A 23,580-nucleotide genomic window follows, 5' to 3' on the forward strand; every position below is an offset into this window, starting at 1 on the left:
GAAGCCATTAAAAAACTGAAACCTAAAAAATCCGCCGGCCCTGATTCAATCCCCCCTTATGTAATTAAAGGATGTTCGGAAATTCTTAAGTACCCTCTTCACACCCTTTTCAACTTGGCTGTCAGAACTTCGAGATTTCCAGCAATATGGAAAACAACAGAAATCTGTCCGATTCCCAAAGCCGCTGATAAGGCTGACATATGTAACTACAGGCCTATTGCAAAATTGTCAGTACCAGCAAAACTCTTCGAGCAGATAATATACAAACATATATATTTTCATATTAAACCCATTCTTTCCCCCAAACAGCACGGATTTGTCCAAAAACGCTCAACCGTAACCAATCTTGTCGAACTGACAAGCTACATTGCACCCAGTATAGCTAATAAAGGGCAAGTTGACGTTTTATATACAGACTTTTCAAAGGCATTTGATACAGTTCACCACGATATATTAATACAGAAATTTGCCAACAATAGCCTTTCTCCTCCACTTATTACCCTTCTTTCTTCCTATCTGCAGAACCGCCGACAATATGTCGTGTATCAAGGCTGCAGATCAACCGAATTCGTGGCCAGTTCGGGAGTTCCACAGGGGTCGAACCTTGGTCCCTTGCTATATTTAATTTTTATAAACGATTTGCCAGAACTACTCACAAAATGTGAGACATTAATCTTTGCTGATGATGTTAAAATATACAAAAATATCGAAAACGCTGATGACTGTACAATATTACATGAAGAGCTGAATAACTGCTTCAGTGGTGTGAAATTAATAAAGTCAGCCTGAACCTAAAGAAATGTAAACTTGTATCATTCACCCACAACAGACACCCTATTCAACATTCATACACTATTTCTAATGTGTTAGTACAAAGTGAGAATATAGTTACCGACCTAGGGGTCACTTTTGACCAAAAGTTAACATTCCAATCACATATTGCCCGCATTTTAAGCGAAGCTCACAGAAATTTGGGATTTATAATGAGAATGGGTCATCAATTTAGAAAAAAGGAAACATTTCTCTTGCTATATTATACGCTCGTCAGATCTAAACTCGAATATGCTTCTCTTGTTTGGAACCCGCAATTCAAGAAAGATATCGAAAAATTAGAAAAGCTTCAAAATAAATTTCTCAGATATCTACTATTTAAACTTGATGGTACATATCCAAAACTCACTCCTAGCAACATATTACGCGAAATCTTTAATATTCCGTCACTCGACGAAAGGAGGCAAACAAGTCAAATAACTTTTCTCTCCAAGCTTATCAATGGTAAAATAGATTCTTTTAATCTGTTGTCGAATTTAAATTTTTATGTGCCAAACTGTATGTTAAGGCCCAGAACTGATCTCTTTCAAATCCCCCTTGGAAGAACCAAAATGACCGAAGCTGAACCCATGAGGAGAATGTGCAAGTTATTTAATTCAGTTTCTAAGAATAATCCAAGCGTAGACCTATTTAAATGTAATTGTAACATAAGATCTAATCGCTGAATTTCTGTATGTTTTGTTTTGTTTTGTTCATTGAATTTTGGTTTTCATTCAGCTTGTAAGGTTATATCCAACAGTTTAGCTTCATTTATTATTGTATTGTCTCTGTGTTCCCTTTGCTTCTATAATCTAATAATTAATTTCTTCTCACAATTGTTTTTAAATGTAAAATGTATATTGCGTCATTCATATTTCTTGTTAATTTTCTTAGTTATGTTCTTGTTTATGTAATGGTGTCATCCCATATTGAACACTGTAATTGGGCATGCGCCTGTTGTGTTTCAATTAAATAAATAAATAAATAAATAAATAATTTAATAATGTGTCCACCATCCGTCACAATCTATAACCTCATTAAGTCTCTTAGGAACAGACTGAACTAGTCTCTGACAAATTCGTGGTCGGTTTTGAACGGTCTTCAACACGTCCTGAACATGGGCAACCAACTCTTCTCTTCTCTGTTCTTGCCGTGGTTCCCACTCCCTTACAACCATCGACCAGATGTGCTCGATAGGATTTAGGTCAGGTGATTTTGGTGGCCATTGTAAAGTTGAAATTTCCTGGTGACTTAAAAGCCAATGCTTGGTTACATGAGATGTGTGGACACTGCTATTGTCGTGTACAAAATTAATGATGGGCATCTCCTCAACTGGGTATACTGTACGGACAGTAGGAAACATACATTCTTCTAACACTGAAACGTACTCCTGTGAATTCATTCTGGGAGAAATTTCTATCAATTCACCCATAGTTGCACTGCTCATCCAGGCCCAAAATGCAGCACTCACCCTTCCACTTCTTTTCTGCGCCAAAACATGTTGTTGAACGTAACGAGTATTTTTTGGTCGCCACACCGTAAGTTGACCAAGTTGATCTCAACTGAACACCTTTTCGTCACTCCATATAACTGTGTCCCAGAATTCTGCAGGTTTACTCATATATTCCAGAGCAAATCCAATTCTTTCATTTCTGTGATAGGTTGTCAACATTTCTTTCCTTGCTGGCTTTCGGCTGTGAATACCTGCCGAATGAAGACGCCTCCGGACAGTTGATGCTGCGCATGGCAGGTTCAGATCTTGACAAATTTTTGATGCTGGTAGAAATGGGTTCATTCTATTCATATTTAATATTTCCGCATCTTGTTCCATGGTGGTTTTTCGTTTCGGGCCTGATTTTCTGCGAGTTTTTAAACCATCTTCACCCTCCTCTTCATATCTTTTAATCCAATATTTAACACAAGATGGGTCTCTGCCAACAGCCATAGCGATATCTTCTACTGACCGGCCACATTCCGACATTCCGATCATTCGACCCCTTGTCACCTCACTTGTATACGGCATTACTTAGAAGTAACAAAGGTCTCTTCAATATTGGTGTATTATTATTATTAATGTAATTTTTCATTCATACAATCCGTCCTAATAGATAGGGGTAAAGTACAGTATTTTGTATGAGTCACCGACTTACGTAAGGCTACAATTTTATATTAATAACAAGTTCACGTCAAAAGAGAGGTTGGTTCCAATAGGTTGAGGATATTCTGACCCTTCATACTTTCCCCTGGGATTGTCTAGTTTTACTTTTCTCCGATAGCGGCGCCACTGTATGTCGACTGCTACATTTGAACCAACGATTTATATAAACATAGCTAAAGAGCACGAATACATTAGCTAAATATATAGAAGTTAACGCAATTTACAATATATAAATACTTGCGAAGTATAGAAGTGTTTAAAACATTCATATTCATTATTTTTCACCCACCACTGTAAACTAATTTATGACTCGGCATGTTAGTTTAGGGCACATTTACTCTGTGACACGGTGTCTTACGTAATGTAAGAGCACAGAAAAGTTGCCTACTACAGTGGTTCCCTCCCCAGGAGATCAATTTCAGATAAGGGGGTGGAAATATAGTCTGATGATATTGAGATGTTTATATTCTTCCCCGGGAGAATAGCATTGTTAATAATATCGAAAATATTAACAAAACTGTAGCTTAGATCTTCATGAATAAAAATTCACTACCATTATCTTAGCTACGTTTTCAGTTCATTGTTTTGACTTATGAAATAATGCAAATCAACAAATTCATATCCAATCACCTAACACAGACTTGTTTCATTATTTTAGTAAATCGATTGTATCCCCTTTTCGTTTGTGTGTGTGTGTTTTGCAGCAATCACTACTTTTGTAGTCCTTTTGGAAACACGATTACTTAAGAGTGAAGTTATAATTTCAAATTGTTTTACCAGTTTGAATAATTTCTCGATCCTTCTCCTCAAAACACCGCTCAAATCGAAATAAATCTTTCGAATAAAGAAATATTTTCAGGTGGGCATATATCAAGAATACTAGGTAAATATTCTGTGTTAGTGTAATTCTAATTTCTCAAAAATTAATAGATTGGTTGGGAGTGGGGGGGGGGGAGGGGCGAAGATTTGAAATTGAGAAACTCACTATTGTCTAATTCGTATGTGGACGAAAATTAAGGGGAAAACTAAAATACAAGTAAATGTATCATTTTCATGCTTTTTTTACACGCCAGCCAGTTTTATAAATATACACATATATGCCATACGGATAGGTGATCTAGTGTGTTCATTGGTTGACGCAGTCACACCCCGAAGTTCCCTGTTTCGAATCCTGGCATGGGTGTTCTCTGTGAGTGTATTTTCAAATAATTACTCACCCTAATCGCCGTGATTGATTAAAAATGACAGAGAGCGGCGCTAAATACCAAAAATGCGTTATAAAAAACTTCAAGCGTCTATGAGTTTCAAAACTCGCGAAACCTGGCCAGTTGTCCTACGACACTCACTATTTCGCAGTCGCTTCTAAATTTTTAATCAGAAAGGAAATCGAAAGTGCTCTAAATGTAGTATCTGTATTCGATTATGGGCTCTCAAGTATATGTTTTTTACCAAAATGTGCAGGCGTCACGGGCCGTTCATGTGAATCATCGCTTACTTTCTTTCCTGGCAACCATAGCCAGGAGCTTGAGCTGCCTGTGCGATATGACGATATGACCAGGCTCGTCCCTAGCGACATCCACACAGCTGTCTGGAGAAGGAGAAGAAGCTTCACTCCCCGCCTTCCGGCAGTTTAAATAAATCCCACTGTACCTAAAGTAGGCTCTCAAAATCCTAAAATAGGTTCTAAAAAACCTTAAAATAGGTTTTAAAAATCCTAAAATAGGTTCTAACAATATTAAATTAGGCTTGAAAAATCCTGAAGTAGGTTCCAAGAAACTTAAATGGTACAAAATTCCTGAAAAGTACTGATTAGATACAATCGTTAAAAAAATTACAAGAACCGTAATTTCTAACCAAATTTTCATTTGTATGCATCATTTTCAAAATTATCCACACATTTTTGTGATACTATAGCTACTTGTTCTATTAGCAAAAGTTACTTGACATAAGCAAATAATTACGTATGTAAAATTTGCTTCATAATATCAGGGTGTTTACTCACTTGGAATTCCAGGAATTATACATGAATTACTGGCTGTGGAAATCATGCGTGAATTTTGGTAAAACATAGGGAAGAAAAAGTACAAGCAGATGTCTTATTTTATCTTTCAACGGAAACATAGTCAGTGGTGCAAATTTGAATGCTGAAACGTTACTGCACTAGGCGTGAATCCCATAAAAGGACCGAACTGACACGAAAGTGAGCAAGACCACACAGATCAGAAGTTTGCACTTTGGACTGTGCAGGCAGTAGATTGGATTGGGTGCAAAAACTGGGAAGAGAGGGGGTGCGAGGACAGTTAACTTTCTCTTACAGTCCGGCAGAATTAACTTGAGACAAATGGCTGCCGGCGCCGCTGCAGGAGTACCAACCTACAGCGAACGTTTGACTCTCACGCGAATCACGGGCAATCAACTGACAACGGGAGATGGTAGATTTGAAAAATAAATACATTGTGTAACGGAAATATATCATTGTATTAAGAGGATATGCTAAGAAAATTATAAGCATTATAAGTATTCTATCGTACACAATAAATGAATAAACAGTTTACTTTTTAACTTTAATCCGTAATTTGAAAACACTCGAGGTCATCATCCGTGGAGTCTCCGTCAAGTCCTTTCAACAGTTGGTAACATTTCGCGCGCCCGAACATTAGTTTCCGTTGGCCCGTTACAGCGGGAAGTCCCCAGCTCTAGCCAATTCGAGCGCAGTTGCATCACGCACACAGCTGCCATTTCTATCAAGTTAATTCTGCGGGACTGTAGTAGACAAGGCTTAGCATTGAGAGTCCAAAATTGAGAGAGGGGGGCTATAGTATGGGGAAACTGCCCCCTCTACAGGGTCTCCCCTATGGTGCAGTGGTAGCGTCGTAGCCTTGTATTCAAGGGGTCCTGGGTTCGATTCCCGGTGGAGACACACAGTGGTTCGGATTCCACTTTAAACTGTAGGTCCAGTCCCGATTAGCCTTACTATGCATAAAGTGGACTTAAAACACCAAATCAATCAATCACTTTGACATGAAATTCCAACTGGACGTCGAAAATATCCTAGACATTTATGTAAAAGAAATTGTCGAAGTGTCAAAGGAAATTCTCATCACCACAGGATTTTTTACTTTTAAAAAAATGTAAAAGCCTGGGCGGCCCTTTACTTGGGCGTCGGCGACCCCCCCCCTGAAAATTTCCATCTACTTTTTTCAATTTATAGCAATTTATAAGCGAAGCACTTTATTTCACCTTATTTTGCGTCATTGTTTAAAAATGGTCTTGAGATAATGAATTTGGTACGAAACTTTAATAATTTGCAACACTGAAACCCTATTAATTTGTAATTTTCACACGTTCCGAAGCTTATACTACTGCGTTCACTGCTGCTACTCCTACTAATGTTAGAAGTAAAGAAAGTAAAAGATTCAAACCGCCGTGAATCGACAATACTTCGATATTCTGGTACGAGTTACCTTACTTGATATTTTACGTGATCTGTAAACATTTTACGGGAAAGAAAGAACTGTTTAAAAGAAGTGTAAATTGTCCCAGAGCTCGTTTCTGAATTGTACGTATTTTTAAAAAGTGTTAAAATCTATTTTCAAGATAGATATAAAATTGTAAAAAGTAGCTAGGACTGATCCGATGCCGATGTATCGGTATCAGCCGATACCAGTGGTATCGGTATCGGAAAGTAACGTCTACCGATACCAGCCGATACTTTTCCGGCATTTTGACCTTCCATAGGGTCCGCAAAAATGTCGCGCGATACTTTCGCAGTCTAAATATCCTGGACATTATGCAAAATCCAAACTTTCTTTTTATTTTGCATCAATTTTGCATGAGAACTATATTTTGTGATTACATAATATCTATTCGAATATTCTGAAGCAATTCTTGAATATTCTAAAGCAAATTTCTTGGTAAATGGATGCATATTATTGGAAAATAATATTTACACACCAATATTGATCAATATTTTGAACAAATTTTAATTATCGCAATTTTCAAACATCGGTATTCGTGGGAATCGCTAAGAGTATGGGTTCAAAGTGGTATTGGCTCAGGCCTAGTAAAAAAACAACTAAATATTGCTTCTTTTTAATTTGAACAATGAATGGATACACACACAAACATCCAGTAGCGACAATTAGATGCTAATACTGGGTGGAGGGGGGTTCATCATCATTCATTCCTGCAGACCCTCCAAGTAATTTCTAGTAAGGAAACTTTGACAAAGGCCAGGACCCCTTTCCTTGCATTCCCAGTAGCAGGGGCGCGTCAAGTATCTGAGCGCTCAGCGAGCAACGTGATCGCTGAGCTACTGAACGGCCAAATAAGCGTTGCCGCGCGAGCGCTGCTCACTTGATCGCTGAGCGAACTTGAACCTTGAGGAAAAGAGTAAGACCTGTGTCAGGATGACGGGCTGGCGGCTAAAGAGGAAATATTTATGATTAACGGCTTGCGATATAGTGTAATTGCAGAGAAAGTTCAAGAAACAGAAGGTAAGATAATATTCAAGTTTTTGTAATTGTATTAAAATGAAAGTGTTGTTTATTCCAAATATACACCCTAGTTTTGGAAAGGTGTGCGGAGGTGTAAGAATGAAAATTTCGACACTTTTGTGTGTCCACATCAACTATTTCAAGAATTAACAGCTTTTCAAACTGAAATCTTGTCCACTCGACGCAGCCACATTGATCACAGATTATTCAAAGGCACTGATATTTTGATCAATGAGCACACAGCGTCAAGAAAATGATCTGTAAGCTCAGCGAGCATCGCTCAGATTCTTGACGCGCCCCAGCTAACTCTGTTACAAATCAGCTATGCTACTTATTGCTGCAACCACTGATCTAATTAATTATTTGGTAGTCAACGCACTTCAAATCCGGCCGTTGGACCAGGGGTACCATCCCCCCTTCCCCGAAGGCCTGTGACGAACTCCCTTCCCAAAAGTAGAACATTCCCCTTGCCTCCCTTTATGCCGAATTATTTACTCAAATTATTTTGGTCAGAAATAAATTTCGGAACAATATAATGCAGACATATTTAAGCAATACATGTTTACTTTAGGTTTTCATGTTTGATAACGTAAAACGTACAAAACTGCTCAATCTCACTGCCATTGTTAAGTGTACTAAACCTTATTCTCAGTGGCGTGCCCAAGGGTGGGGGGGTTGGTGGGGGTTATAACCCCCCCTTTGGCCCCGTATTCCTAAAGAAAAGAGAACGTAAAAGGTAGGAAAGGATAGCAAGATCAGAGCTGACTACCAGAAAAAGTTTACGTAACCCCTCCCTTTAGAAAATCCTGGGCACGCCACTGCTTATTCTTAACAGTTTGTCTGCTGGCGGAGTGGTTAGCACAACCCGCTAACCGGGATCGAATCCTGACCTGGGCATGGATGTTTCTCAGTATCCATTCATCATATCATCACTCATCCCCATCTTCGCAAATTAGCCAAAAAGTGGCACAAAATGCGAAGTAAAATAAAGCAAATCAAATCAAATTAACAGTTTGTCTGCTTGACTAACCATGTATTCAGCATGTCCCCCCCCATTTTCAAACCGGTTCTAGAGGCATAAGAGGTGGTGTTTCATTTCAACCCCATTGCCGTGATCACCCACAGGTAGGTAGAAAACTGTACATAATAACCTCAACTAAAAATCAATAAGAAGTCAATCAAAGAAACGATCCTCCCCATTTTTTGTGTGAAGATGAATTGGTATAAAATCTTTTCCCCAACAAAAATTCCCATGACGCAGGCGCGTCATGAATCCCTTCTATGGGTACCCCTGCATGGGACTACAGTTTCATCTGCCCCTCCTCGAGCACACAAGAACATTCGCGTACGCAGGGAGGAAGCTGAAGGGACTGCCTCTTCCGAAATTTTGGGAAAATCAAAATTTTCAATGAAAACATTTAAAAAAAACTCGGGAAAACCAAAATGATAAATGCAAATCCTCCTTAACCTGCCCCCTGATTACAATTTTTTCTTTGAACAACTTTTAAAAACTAAAATTAAAAGTGGTAATAATGAAATATTTTACTGTGAATCCTGCCCCCCCCCCCTCCCCTCTAAGAACGCAGCTGTACAATGTCAACCTTTACAACTCAAGCCCCTTCCGAAAACATTTCCTGCATACGCTAGTGTTCCTGAATATCTGATAATGAATTATTTGCTCATTTGACAAAAATTACGACCTTTACTTTATTGAATGCGTTTCGAGCAGAAAAGCAAACACAGTCAAAAGAAACGTTGCATAACTTTTATGTAATTCATTCATCTGGTCGTGATTTTATCTGCAATGTTGAAGAAGGTCACGTAGAGTTAACACAAAACTTTTTACGCCTTAATCTGAGCGAAAGTAGTTTAGTAACATGTGGTAGCGTGGCCGAGCGGTCTAAGGCGCTGGTTTAAGGCACCAGTCTCTTCGGAGGCGTGGGTTCGAATCCCACCGCTGCCAAATTTTTGTGACACATTGTTCAGACTACTAGCGATCGCAGGATTATGTTTTGGAGGGACTGAAATTTTAAAGGTGCATATTATATAATTTCATTTTAGGGGAGGGGGGGGTAAACAAAATATTTCGTAACTACCACTTTTAACCCCCGTTTTAGAGGGGAGTTTGTACTTGCCAGTTTGGTTTTTCCAGAGTTATTTAATGCTTTTATTTTAAAATTTTGTTTTTCTCAAAAATTTCGGTAGGGGCTGTAGCCCCTTCAGCCACCTCCCTGCGTACGCCAGTGGTTCATTCGCGTCTTATATACAGATACCTCTTGGTTAACCGCGATGACAATTAATGTTCATATTTGTGAAGCAAAATAAAGTATAAACAAATCAATGTACATTGTCCTATCTCGACTCGATTTCGTATCACACTATCCAGTGAATCTCTACAGCAAGCGAACGAAAGCAAGTCCCTGCGCAAGAAGCGACTCGAAGGGCTGGACCGACCGAATAACGCGTGAGAAGGGAAGTGAGTGAATGGAGGGGAAAACGCGACTGCAACTACCAGCCGTTTGCAGCAGAGCACACTGCTTCGCCTCAACCACTCGCTTTCTGTCCTCTACCGTTATTCGTGGGCTTGCCCTACAGATTCCAGAGGTACAGATGGTCCAACGCGTTGTGGGGATCTTGCGATTTCGCTGCTGAAGGTTCCAGGTTCGAATCCTGACCTGGGTATCGGTGTTCCTTTGGGAGTGCTGATCTAGACTTCATATTGTCAATATGGTGGATTCAATTGATTTAAATAATTTGGAGGGGGAGTTTAATATTGAAGTTTTGAAAGTAGCTTTTCACACACAAAAAATTGAAAAATCGTTATTATCCAATTTCTTCAGAATTTTTTAGGGATCGAAATCAGGAACACATTTTTTTTTGCCGAAAATAGATACTTTTGAAATTAATTTGTTATACACACCATTTGGCTCGGTTTCCAGGAAAATGAATAGTTAACTAAGGAAATGTTAAATTTTTGAGCTCTTATGTAATTTAATACGGTCTCCAGGTACGAAGAAGTGACTACCTGAGGAAATTTTGCCCCTCCCTTATCTGATAAATTTCCAGTGGTGGAAAAGTCCAGTAACTCCTGAAGCATCAATATATTATATAAATTACATCTATGTATGTATAATGGCTTCCCCAAGAGCTCAAAATTAGCAACCAGAGGATGCAGAAACCAAAGGGGATTCCCCCTTATCTCCCCTTTAAATACCACCCTGTAAGAACTGCAACGGGCTTTTTTTATATACATCATCTAACAGTGTGTACCAATAACTTCATGTGTTTAAATATTTAGACGTAGAAAAAATCAGTGTATACTCCTATTCCTGAAAAAAATTCTAAGGAAGACATTTTTTTGCGACAAGTACATAGACAGAGGCTTATATCCTGAAATCAGTGGCGTAGCAACATATCGGGATGCCCTGGGCGAGAAAAGAATGCGATGACCCCATTAACATAGATTTCACACCTTTCGTTGGTAACGGGGGTTATTCGTCACATTGTTAACTAACTCTCACTTTTTAGACACTCTAACTTATTTAATATCCTTCTCCTTCGAGAAAGAACACTCTTTCTACTCTCCCTGTCATAACACATTACACCTTGTTCTATTAATAACATACTGGGTCGCCCCGTGGCCGAGCGGGTTAAGGCGTTCACTCGTCTTGAGATCGTAGGTTCGAATCCGGCTCTGGTCGGAATTTATTCGGCTGGGGGCTCGTCGGGCTGATCCCGACACTCCAATACTGGTCTAAGATCTCCACGCTACAACAGGTAACGGAGGAACAGTGTGGGAGGGAGACCAGCAGTCGGTAGGTAAGCCAAGGCCCTCACGGGCTGTAGAGCTATGGGTTATTATTATATATATACTGGGTGATTTTTTTAACCTGAATCATTTGAATATCTTGAAAAAAAATCATCCTACAAAAAATGTTCCAAATAAAAAGTTGATAGTTTGGAGGGGGAAGTTTAGTGGTGCAACAACTTTGAAATTTCAAATAGAAACCCATATTTTTATTACAGATTCGGATTTTACGGAAAAAAAATGCATAAGTTTTGTCTGAAACATTTTTTTCGATTCGTGATAGATGGCGCTATAATCGACAAATTTTCATTTCTTGAATGTTTACACTTTAAAACCAATGTATTTCATTTCGCAATTCATTTAAAGTCAAAAAATAAAACATTCTCGTGCATGAACTTTGTACTAATTCTTGACAAATCTTTTGAGATTTCATTAAGCTGGTAATTCGCCTATTTACAACATTTAAAAGTTAGATTCGATATTTGTTTAATTTTTTTTATTGTTGTGTGAAAGATGCTTAAGAAAGCTACAACAGAAAAAAATAAAACAATGTCAAGAAACAGTTCCTTTTTAGACTTTTCCTGTTAAATCATTGTTTGTTTTTCATTGCTTTTTAGATCACAAGAATGGTCCGAGCGATTAATTTGACTAAGCTGTTGATACTTTTTAATATCAATGGATGTATTAACTGTAGAAGAGAAAATTGAAATGGTTCTCACGTATGGAGAATCTGGAAGGAATCTCTGTCAAGCTGTGGTTGTTTATGCTCAGCGTGTTTCAGACAGGGTGCGTTCTTTCGCTTCGTTTCAACGTACAGTCAATCAATTTACTACTGAAGGAAGTGTTAAACCTAAACAAAGGACCCGTCGAAGAACAGTTACTGGAGAAGAAAATGAAATTAATGTGTTAGCTGCTGTGGCCCATGATCCTCATGTCAGCTCATGAAAATTTGTCGATTATAGCGCCATCTATCACGAATCGAAAAAAATGTTTCAGACAAAACTTATGTATTTTTTTCCGTAAAATCCGAATCTGTAATAAAAAATAGGGGTTTCTATTTGAAGTTTCAAAGTTGCCCCCACCCCACCTACAAGAGGGGGAGGGGGTGTTCTTTTGTTGCACCACAAAACTTCCCCCTCCAAACTATCAACTTTTTATTTGAAACATTTTTTTGTAGGATGATTTCTTTTCAAGATATTCAAATGATTCAGGTTAAAAAAATCACCCAGTGTATATATATATATATATATATATATATATATATATATATAAATTTATTGTATTGCCCTAGCAACGGGAGAAAAACTGTAAACCAAGCTCGTTTCTGGTAGACCGAAAGAATCTTTGTCCACAATATCTAAGAAAGACGTTAACCAGTTCTGGGTTATTGGCTCAAACATGTATATTTGAAAACATCAATAAAGAAGGAGGAAAAGAAAAACGAAATTCCGCGGATCTGACGCCTTGGTTTATTTTAAAGGCACCAGGGCATTTAGTGCCTACCCCTGGATGTATGCGGGAGGAGGTTGGTCGTCTTCATGTTCATTAAACTGTAGTTCAAAAGTAGATAGGAGTGTTCTTTCTGAGTTAATAATGTCAATCAATACAAAATCTTTAGGGATATGTTAGCAAATTATCATATTTAAATAATAATAAATTTCTGACGAAGATGATATTTAATAATTTCACTCACCTTAAACATGTCTTTCTCCGTTTTTCGGGACCTGAAATCTGAAGCTGTAGGAAGGAAGAACTTCCCCCTGGAAATTTCCATCTACTTTTTTCAATTTATGGTAATTTTTAAACGAAGCACTATATTTCACCTTATTTTGCGTCATTCTTAAAAAATGGTCTTGAGATATCCAATTTGGTACGAAACTTTCATAATTTGCAACACTGAAACTCTGTTAATTTGTAACTTTCACACGTCCCGAAGCTTCTCATACTACTGCGTTTGCTGCTGCTACTGCTACTGCTACTAATGTTAGAAGTAACTATTATGTAATCTTGGTTGTAAGAAGAACTATATTATTCATATAATAAACTTATTGGATGCTAAAATAAACTAAACTAAAACTGCTACTACTACTAATGCTGCTGCTACTACTACTACTACTACTACTAGTAATAATAATAATATAATATAAGATTAATAATAACAATTTAAAATACCAGTAATGCAATAATTTTAAAAATCATCCTTCCTTAACAAACTTCTGCATATGCCACTGTCTGTATCACAATATTTTGAGGGGAGGGGGTGTCCTCGATTCGATCCCCCTAGGAAAATTTCTAGCGACGCCCATGCCCCTTTAGACGCATCTATCTTATATCTAAATATTCATTTAACTTTGGATAAAAATACTACGTTCGTTTTTCCATAAATAGGCAGAAAAGTAGATAGCAGCTTTCTGACGAATTACTTCCCAACGGGTCTTAGAAATCAGTCATATTTAGCAACTTATCTCTAAGGTGGCAACTATGTCCCTCGTCGTGTCAAGTGAAAACGGGTTCGGCTGGTGTCTTAGAGTAGACCTCGGATTTTAGGTTTTTAATCTATTTTTTCCTTTACAGGTATGTAAGAAATAGTAAGTTATGTCAGAGTGTCTTTAAAAAACACAACTGATGAAGTTTTATAGTGCCTAAAAACCTATTTTGCTTGTTATAACCTATTTTAGGTTTATGCGCCTAAATCAAGCCTTTTTTTAGGTTTTTATATATTTTTAAAGGTTTTACAGGATTTTGATGTCACACAGAGGCATTTGCTGTGTTTGGTCACGGAAAAATTCAATGACGAACGTGTATGAAACATACTCTCTGACAATTTCCTTTCCTCCAAGTTCAGGATGTTTTTTAAAACCTCTAAACAAGGCAAAATGTCTGGCGCCACTGTTACCTGCACAGTCCAAAGTGCAAACTTCGGATCCGTGATGTCTTGCTCACATTCGCGTCACTTCGGTGCTTTGTGGCATTCACGCTTTCCAAACTAACATTTCAGCATTGAAGTTTGCGCCACTGACTATGTTATAGTTGAAAGATTATTTTCAGCATATAAGATGATCCTCACAGACAACATTTCGGAGTTTGACTGTGGATAACATGAAAAACCATTGTTGCCTAACTATACGGCGAAGAGTGGATTTTAATAGCAAATTTCCAATAGTAAGTTCTGCCATCGCCGTAGGGTTAGGCAACACACCTAACGTTATGCAAGATAGTGCGTATTTCAGGATATAGGTGCCCCATTTTCATTGCCGGTGACTTTACCTAATCAGCATTTTTGAAGAATTTTGAACTATTTTAAGTTCTTTGGAACCTACTTCAGGATTTTCGAGCCTAACTTAAGATTTTTAGGACCTATTTTAGGATTTTTAGGGCCTATTTTAGAAACCTAAAAGCACACTTGTTCGAATATAAAATTCCGAGGTCTACTTATGAGGACCAGTATGGCTATCCCCTCGTCCCGCCTTGTGCCCACTGAGACTTCTTCAACCCTCTGCACATTGGTTAGGCCAGCTCTTGAACGGCTCGGACCGTTGTCTCACGAGGGTAGGAAAGAGCTGGCGATGCCGCGTGGAAGTTGGGGCGGTCGTTAGCTTGACCCAAGTCTTTCCACCATGAGCTTGATCGATTAGGAGATTCGAATCTCCTTGCCTGTAAATTATAATGTATTAATTTAACAATACTTGGGCGAGGTATGCGTTTCTTCTGAGAATAGTGCCATGGCAAGGCGGTTCTGTCCTTTCAGCCGCCGCTGGGTGCAGGCACATAGTGGTTTTCAATTTAAACTGTAGGTCCCAGTGGCGTACGCAAGGGCGGCTACGGGGTTTACCCAACCCCTGAGCTTGAGAAAATATGGCCAATTTACCACAGTCAAAGATCTGCGACAATACTATTATTACTGGTACTACTACTACTACCTACTACTACTACTACTACTACTAATAATAATAATAATACTTTGAATTATTATTTCTATGCATCACGGAGAAAAGCACTGCATTCCAAACACACGCGTTTTTCAGAGTGAATGCCTTGAAAATAAACAGGAATTCTTGAAACTAAAATATAAGGGTAACTATGATTTAAAAGAGAAAAAAGTTGATTTGTATCTCAGTTGCAACAATGTTCAATACACTGGCGTAAGCAGGATTTTTTTTCGGGATGGCTGGAATAGTAAATGTGGATAGCACATGACTTCGTTTTGGGGGGCAGCAGTGGCGTATACTGGGTTAAGAACGTGGGCTATCGCACCATATCATTGTGTTCGAATGGACAAAAATTTCCTGGCGGCAGTGTTTTTTTTTTTAACTCATTTGGGGTGGCGGGTTGAAGTGATGTGACTCTGTGATTAAAAATATATACCTCATAAATAAAACATGGAAATATAGACTGTCAGTAAGGAAATGATTTCAAGAATTTCATTCTTATTTGCATAACTGAGAGGCCCATATTGTGAAATATTATATAGGCGTATATACGAGAATAAAAATAAAATTTCAACCTACCTATTTTCACGATTTTAAGTTCGGGTACTCCTTGTTGGCGCAGTAATAACGTCGTTGCCTTGAATCTAAGGGGTCCCGGGTACGATACATGGTGGTTTTGATACCACTTTAACTGTAGGTCCGATCCCCATTAGCTTATCTGTTCATAAAGTGGACATACAAGAAAAATCCACAACGATTTGGAGCTTATCGTAATTCGTAAGCCGAAAAGACAGCTTGTTAATTATGTCCCTCATTTCAGTTCACTACACAACACACAGCACATAGGTGTTAGGTGGTAGAACAGCGAAAGGCTGAACCTCGCCCTTTAATAAAGGAAAATTGAATTGAATTGAATCATTCACAAAAATACAATCCACTCACTACTGTATTCACACGCTGCCTCTAAATAAATTCCACGCACCGAGACCACTCGACGCGATCTAGACTAGAACTGGTCCTTGTCATTTCGGTAAACCATTCCCGCTCAGCCAACAATTTTCTACTCCCCACTGTATCTCTAGTTGTTTGAAGGTCAACGACCTGTTTTTCAACTCCTCTGCAAGCGTTCAATTATGTTCTTGTCCCTGCCACATGACACTTTCCCCTTGCCTGCGATAATTTGGCTTCAAAATTCTCCATTCCTGGGAAGATTACGTGCTGGGAAAAATTGGTTTGCAACATTGACCCAGACTGTTGAGGAAGTTCAGAGGTTTTTTTCCCCGCCAAATGCAACCCTGTTCTCTCTCCTGTAACAGTTTGACTACACAATTCCCCGATCCTGGGGAAATTACATGGTGGGAAGAATTGGTTTGCAACATTGATCGGAGCTCTGTCAAGCTTACCCGTTACCCCCGTGGAGTTGCCTGCCAGTTGGGCCAGCCGTCTCGCGAATTCAAAGAAAGCGGGCAATGTTTCCAACTTCTAAGAAATAGGTTCATCTTCTTATTGAAATGACAAATTTTATGCACATTTTTTGATAGATTTTTTTCTGTATTTTATTCCCCGAGTCTGGGCTTCACAGATTGCCTAGATAGCCCCGAATATACGCCTCTGGAGGGCAGGATGTATAATAAAATATTTCGTATTTTTGGAGCTTTTCAGTCTATTAAAATTGTATTCAAATGCAAAAATGGTAATCGGGACTCACTTTAAAAGAGGTTTCGCATTTAAACATTTTGATGTTTTAAAGTTCTTAACCGATTTTTATCTGAAAATTCTGATGTTCTCAAAATTTAGGTAGGGGCTGTAACCCCATCAACTACCCCTCTACGTACGCCAGTGTTCAATGAACATGTATTTATTTGTGTGAACAATGAGAATCAACTAAAGAAAGTCCTTGGTTCGTTGTAAGCGACTAATGCATTGGCAAATGCTAGGTGGACAATAATACAGTCACCAGTTCGCCTTCCCATTGTTTACCGCGGCACGTTTGAATGTGTCTTTAAAATGTCTCACCTTGTTGACTAGACAATTATTCAAACGACAACAAGCTTAACTATTGCAAAATGTTTCGTTGGAAAGAACAGCAAGACAATAAAAAAAGGTAAAGTGCTCCCCTGTGCTTAGCACCACGCCATGAAGGCGTATAGGGGGTGTGGGGGTAACGCCCCACACTTTCTTGATCCGGTCGTGAGTGGGGGTGATGTGGCATCACGCCCCTGACCGCCTTTACCCCCCAGGGTTTCCCCCAGGTACCCATGTTATTCGACGCTGGGTGGGCGCCGGGGCCGCTTCCATCGTTAGAAAAGTTCCCGGATTTGAACCGGCCGGGGATCGAACCCGGGACCTTTAGCATGGTACTCAGACGCGTTACCGACTGAGCCACCGCGGCCAACCACAGCAAGACAATCCAGATGTGAATTATCGGGGAAGAAGCCGGAAAAATTCCAACCAATTCCGGGAATCGAACCCAGATCTCCCACGTGATTGTCAGATGTTCTACCGACCAGACCACCGCAGCTCCTTGGATGAGTTTCATACTTTGATTATTTCAATTTATTTTAATATATTTTCTTGTTTTTATGGATTTTCTTCACACTTAAAATGTCTCACCTCGTTGACCAGACAATTATTTCAAAACAAAGAAACAAAAAATGCTCCCAGGATTTGATGAAAATAGAATGACTAGAATGTAATTTCGTTATATTGCTTTCATAAATACTATATATATATACTACTTAATAGTCGTAGTGGTATTAGTTGTAATTCAGATAATTGATTATAAGTATTATTAATCAATTATGAGAATTATTATTTAATTAAAATATAATAAGACAATGATAGTGTGAATTTGGAGAAAGTTTTAGAACTAACTCCCCCCTTGATAAAATCCTATGTACCCTACTGGTAGGTCCAGTCTCAATTAGCCTATCTGTGGTTTTAAAACAAAACTCTAACTCAACACACCCTATCAAAATGTAATAGACAAATTTCATAATAAAAATTAAAATGAAAATATAGATATATAGATAATTACTATAAAGTTCCACTCCGGTCGCCTTTACCCTCCAGGTACCTATTTATTTGAAGCTGTGTGGACCCCAAAGCCGCTTTATGCGAGGACAAGGCCGGAAACATTCCGACATCACCCACCCCAGGAAGCGAATGCGAATCTCCCGCGTGGCAGTTATAATTTTTAGATTTTTTTTACTTGATTATACAATTAGTACAAAATGAGAGGAATTTAGACCCATTGACCCCCATATGCATGCAGCCATGCCACACACTTCAGAAAATCTGTGCCGCTACAGTTCTTGTTTAAATTTTGGTGTGGGAGCTCTATGTACAGTGCAGTAGCGAAGCGTGGACTGACGAAGGAGGCAAACTATTATAGACAGTTAATATCAGTGGCGTGCCCAGGATTTTCGATAGGGAGGGGTTATGTGCACATCTTTTAAGTAGTCAGTCCTCATTTTGCCATATTTTTCTGCCTTTGACGTTGTTTTCTTTAAATACTGGACCAAAAGGGGGGGTTATAACCCCCACCAACCCCCCCTTGGGCACGCCACTGGCAGTGGCGTGCTCAGGATTTTCGAAAGGGAGGGGTTATGTATACTTTTTCTTGGTAGTCAGCCCGCATTTTGTCATGTTTTCCTACTTTTGACGTTCTTTTTTAGGAAAACTTGGCGAAAGGGGGGTTATAACCCACATGAACCCCCCCCCTTGGGCACGCCACTGAGTTCCATGGTCCTACATTTGTATTGAATAAAACGCATGGCCAACAAAATAATTTATTAAGATCATTGCTGCCACATAACCAGATAATATTGTTGTACTGAGATGTTTTAAACTGCCTAATGAAAACTTTCCCATCTTTCTTAGTTGGTTTGGTTACGAACAATTCAGGACACGGTCGCTCATGATTCACAAGCTCCAACCTTTCACCTTATGTTCTCGAACTGAATGGTTTTGAAAGAAAGCCCCTAATAATCAAGTCCTTACCTGCAACACTGCAAATCGATGGCTCGTCTGGTATATCAACCATGGCGGAAATTCTCAATGTAGAATCATACTTTTACATCAGGTACAAAAACACTACACAAAGAACAGAAAAACACAGCACAATATCACAAAAAACAACACGCATCCACAGCACCCACGCTTCTTCCGTTTCACCCTACCTGCAGTGTTACATACCCTCCATATTTCCGAGTAACTGACTACATGACGGATATGTTCAAGTACCGGCTGTGATTTTATTTCTTATAAATAGCACACGACCGGTGATCACTGGCTAGCTTCATAATGTAATTTGTTAATTACTATAGAGTTTCAAACATGAAAATCGTACCGCGTGAGGTGGTGCTACGGACGCACAGAAAATTCTGGAAGTTAGGAACCTTGTGGCCAGTGTGGACGAATTCTTTCCAACACCCTTGCCAAAGACAGATGCGGGCTTGGTGTCGCTTGCCCTCGGTCTTTTTTCTTTGTGAACGGGGATCGACAGTGACCATGCAAGAGCTGCATAAGTCACTCGAAAAGCGGGGAGAAAGGCGAGCAGTCCTCATCTTCTAACGCGGTCAGTCCTGCCGCATCGCCCAGCGTCGTCAAGGGTGCAGCCAGTTTATGTTTCAAGCCAATAGAACAAGAAATAGGGGAAATGAAAATTCTGTAATGTAAATATCTTATAGTAAATAAATTCCATTCTAAGGTATATAAAGGCATTGAAAAACACGGACTTAAGATATCAAAAGTGTTTTTAAAAACAACGCAAGCGGCGCTTGCCCCGCCTTTCCTTACCGCACGCTTCTGCAAGACACATTAGTGGTGTTCAGGCTCGAATGAGAGAGAAATATTCGTGAACTGTCTGCGTCCAGTTCCCAGCACACAGTTTGAATCTCGCGTTGTCGAGTGGATTGTGCATTCCGTGCATGTGTAACACGTTCGTAAAAACACTTCTGGTACATAGATGTTCTGATGCCTGATGAGAAGAAATGGACAAACACACATACTGAGATGGTTCCGGCACACAATGTTAATGCATGGAAACAGAGGAGTTGAGTAGTAGAAAATGTCCCGATTTCACGTTCTGATTAACTTAAACAGTGGCGACGATTTAGGAGATAGTTGCTCCCCATTCTTTTGCCTCCACACTATCACACTATGGCCTCTTAATGCTTGTCCACCCCCCACATTTTGGAACCCAATTGCCACCACTGGCCGTATACATACAATGGACATTTCCACTCAATTTTTTTTACAACAATTTTAAAAACTACACCCTGAAAAAATGACCCCTGCAAGTTCTCGCGTTTCTCTGCGTCCAGTTTAAGGCAGAAATGGGACTTCCAAAGCTGCGAGGCTAGCGTTGCGCTGAAAACACGCCTCAGCCATGTTAATACGTCACGCCTTAGAGAGAGCTCGTTTGTCGTTTGCTTCGAGCGTCCAGTTTACTGCGGGTAGCCCGCGGCGAGTGAACATGTGCAGCAGTTTTACAAATCTGTACAGATTTAAATAATAGAAGAAGGAGCGATATTGGAAAGGAAAGCTATGCTTTGTAATGATCATTCTTCCATGAAATATCCCTGCTGCTCTGCTCACGTGCAAGATAAATGAAAGGGTTCAGCTGCGTGTGTGTTCTCACGTCATGCGAAAAATATTGCTTGTAAAATTGGTTGCTGACCAAACTTTCAAAAATATATATATTTTAAACTTATATTTATCGAAATTTACCGTAACCTATGTAGTGCAAAATAAGAATTTTCACATTCTTCACTTTATTTATGAAGCCTATTTTACTTTATTTTCCATAAAGCAATTTCAGTTTGTGTTTCATTTCTGTTGCGCAAGTTATGATCAAATATTCTTGTGCAATTAAGAGAAAATACACTGAGAAGATTACATCAGTTACACAGTACATATTAATACTTAGTTTATGTATAATTATTACAAGGAAATAATGTGTATAACCAAGGGCGTATTTAAGGGGGGGGGGTTCAACGGGTCCATCCCCCTTTGGTTCAGTGAAATTGCCAGAGTTACCTGTTCTATCCGCTTGTTCATAAAAATGTCTTCGGACTTATTTTATTCTCTTGAATTAGAGACGTAAGACGGGATACGGATGGGAAGGAAATTACGTAATTCCACACATCAGATGAGACTGCAGACCAAATGTCTGCAATTTCCTGATTGTTTCGGAATTTCTGCGATAAGAAACTGCATTGAGACTGTCAAATCAGTTATTTTCCCCCACCTCGAGTCATCTTAAAGATGTTTGGTCTTAAAAACGCAGTGAAAAAGACAGGGACGTAGCTAGGTTCATCAGTTTGGGGGGGCCCAAATGTCAGAAATTTATCGATCAAACCATTAAGAAATTTAACAACAACCAACATTATGTATGTATGTATGTATGTATGTATGTATGTATGTGTGTGTGTGTGTGTGTGTTTGTGTGTGATGGTGTGTGTGTGTGTGTTTGTGTGGGTGTGTGTGTGTGTGTGTGTGTGTGTATATATATATATATATATATATATATATGCCGGACCCTGTGGCAGAGTGGTTAGCACATCGCGCTGCGACGCCAGGGGTCCCTCTTTCGAATCCCGCTCGGACATGTTTGTTTGTGAATGTCCATTCATCAATTTCATCATTTCATCACTCATCCCCATCTTCGCAAATTAAGCAAGAGGCACAAAACGCGAAGTAAAATAAAAAAAATCAATATATATATATATATGAGAGAGAGCGAGATACAGAGAATGAGAGACAGACACTCATTGTTAAATTAAAATCAACTCTCATATACACACACATGCCACTCACCATCGTACGCAGGATGTATTTCTGGCCGGGAGGGGGGTGCGGTAGAATTGTAAAAGAGAATAATACACTCTCGGGGGTTAAAATTATAATAAGAAAAAATAATAATCCTGGCTAATTTTAATGGGGGTGTGCTTGATTGAGTTGGCGTTTTAAGACCACTTTATGCACAGGAAGATTAATCGGGACTGGACCTACAGTTTAAAGTGGGATCCGAACCACTGTGTGCCTCTGCTGGGATCCGAAACCGGGAACTCTTGATTACAAGCGGCGAAGCTACCACTGCGCCATCGGGATGCTAGTAATGGGGGTTCGCTTGCTTGCTTGATTGATTTTACTTCGCTTTTCTGCCACTTTTGGCTAATTGCGAAGATCAGGATGAGTGATGATATGATGAAATTGATGAATGAACACTCACAAACACCCATGCTAAGACTGGAATTAGAACGCGGGGCCCCTGGCGTCGTAGCGCGATGTGCTAACCACTCCGTCACGGGGGCGGCTAATGGGGGTTTGCATATGCCACTTTTTTTTTCTTTCTTAGGTCACCAGTCCATATTCTCCGACAGACCGACACCGAATAGCGGCATATTTATTTTATTTGTAAAACATAGTTTCTACCGATTTCCCGTCATAAACTATTTCTGGAAGGAGTACATTCGTGATTCTATTGTGTTCAAGCTGACAGAGACAAATTTGAGAGTACTGCCCCGCACACTTGCATTTAGGGTGTGACTAAATTGAGGAAGGATGAAAAGGAACGGACATACTGTCGGCCAAAGAGAATTCTCTTTGTCGTCGGCATTCAGGGCCAGAAGCCAGAAGGTCCACTGGGCTCTTTTCCACTCTCTTGTGTTTACAACCGCGGGAGGGTTTCTCTGACGTCAAGATGAAACTACCTTCCGAGTATCTCATACTTCAGTACTACAAAGCACGTAGTGCTGTTCTTTCTTAGAGAAATGAGCAGGGGTGTAGATTTATAGACGCTAAAAACTTCTACAACGGCAGACAAATAGGAACCCAACATGATGAAAATACACGTACGCACTTGATGGCACAAGTGTTGACTAGATTGTTTTGGTATTTTTTGTATTTTTCTTATATTTGCGACACTTTCTTTACAGTCGGTTAATCGCAACGAATATGATGAATAGTAGCTAGATGATTTTGATGATAGGGAAAATGCTTCATTCAAAGGAAACAATAATATTAAGAAGAAGAAATGTGAATTTGAGCACATTGGAGGGAAGAACTTGGAAATTGTGGATACATTTACTGCTTTGCTTCATTGTTATCCTCCCCTTTTATTCCTACGATAATATCTAGTTCTCAAAAACTGGCTTTAAACGCGGCGTTGAGGACGAATGATGATAAGATGAAAGGACAATCACGAAGGAACATTGACAATACAAAACAGAACCCGTCATATGATTACACTGGCTGTGGGTCCACATACCGGAGCCTCATTAATCTGCAACAATGTAGTCCACGGTATACCACGTGGAAGAAAGGTTGATACTTGAGCGCCCTCCTTAAACATCACTCCCTATTATAAATAAT

General features: G+C 39.3%; 1 protein-coding gene and 1 non-coding gene across 2 annotated transcripts in view; both read left to right on the top strand.

The window, feature by feature from the left end:
- The window catches only part of LOC145984356 (uncharacterized), a 135,493-nt gene that overhangs the window by 21,191 nt on the left and 90,722 nt on the right, over positions 1 to 23,580 (top strand). The gene's annotated exons all lie outside the window — the stretch shown is intronic.
- On the top strand, positions 9,346 to 9,427 carry TRNAL-AAG (transfer RNA leucine (anticodon AAG)). The gene has a single exon. It is a non-coding gene; the product is annotated as a tRNA-Leu (tRNA).

The sequence above is a fragment of the Lepisma saccharinum genome, chromosome 1 (genome assembly GCF_977018435.1).
Source record: "Lepisma saccharinum chromosome 1, izLepSacc3.1, whole genome shotgun sequence".
NCBI lineage: Eukaryota > Metazoa > Arthropoda > Insecta > Zygentoma > Lepismatidae > Lepisma > Lepisma saccharinum.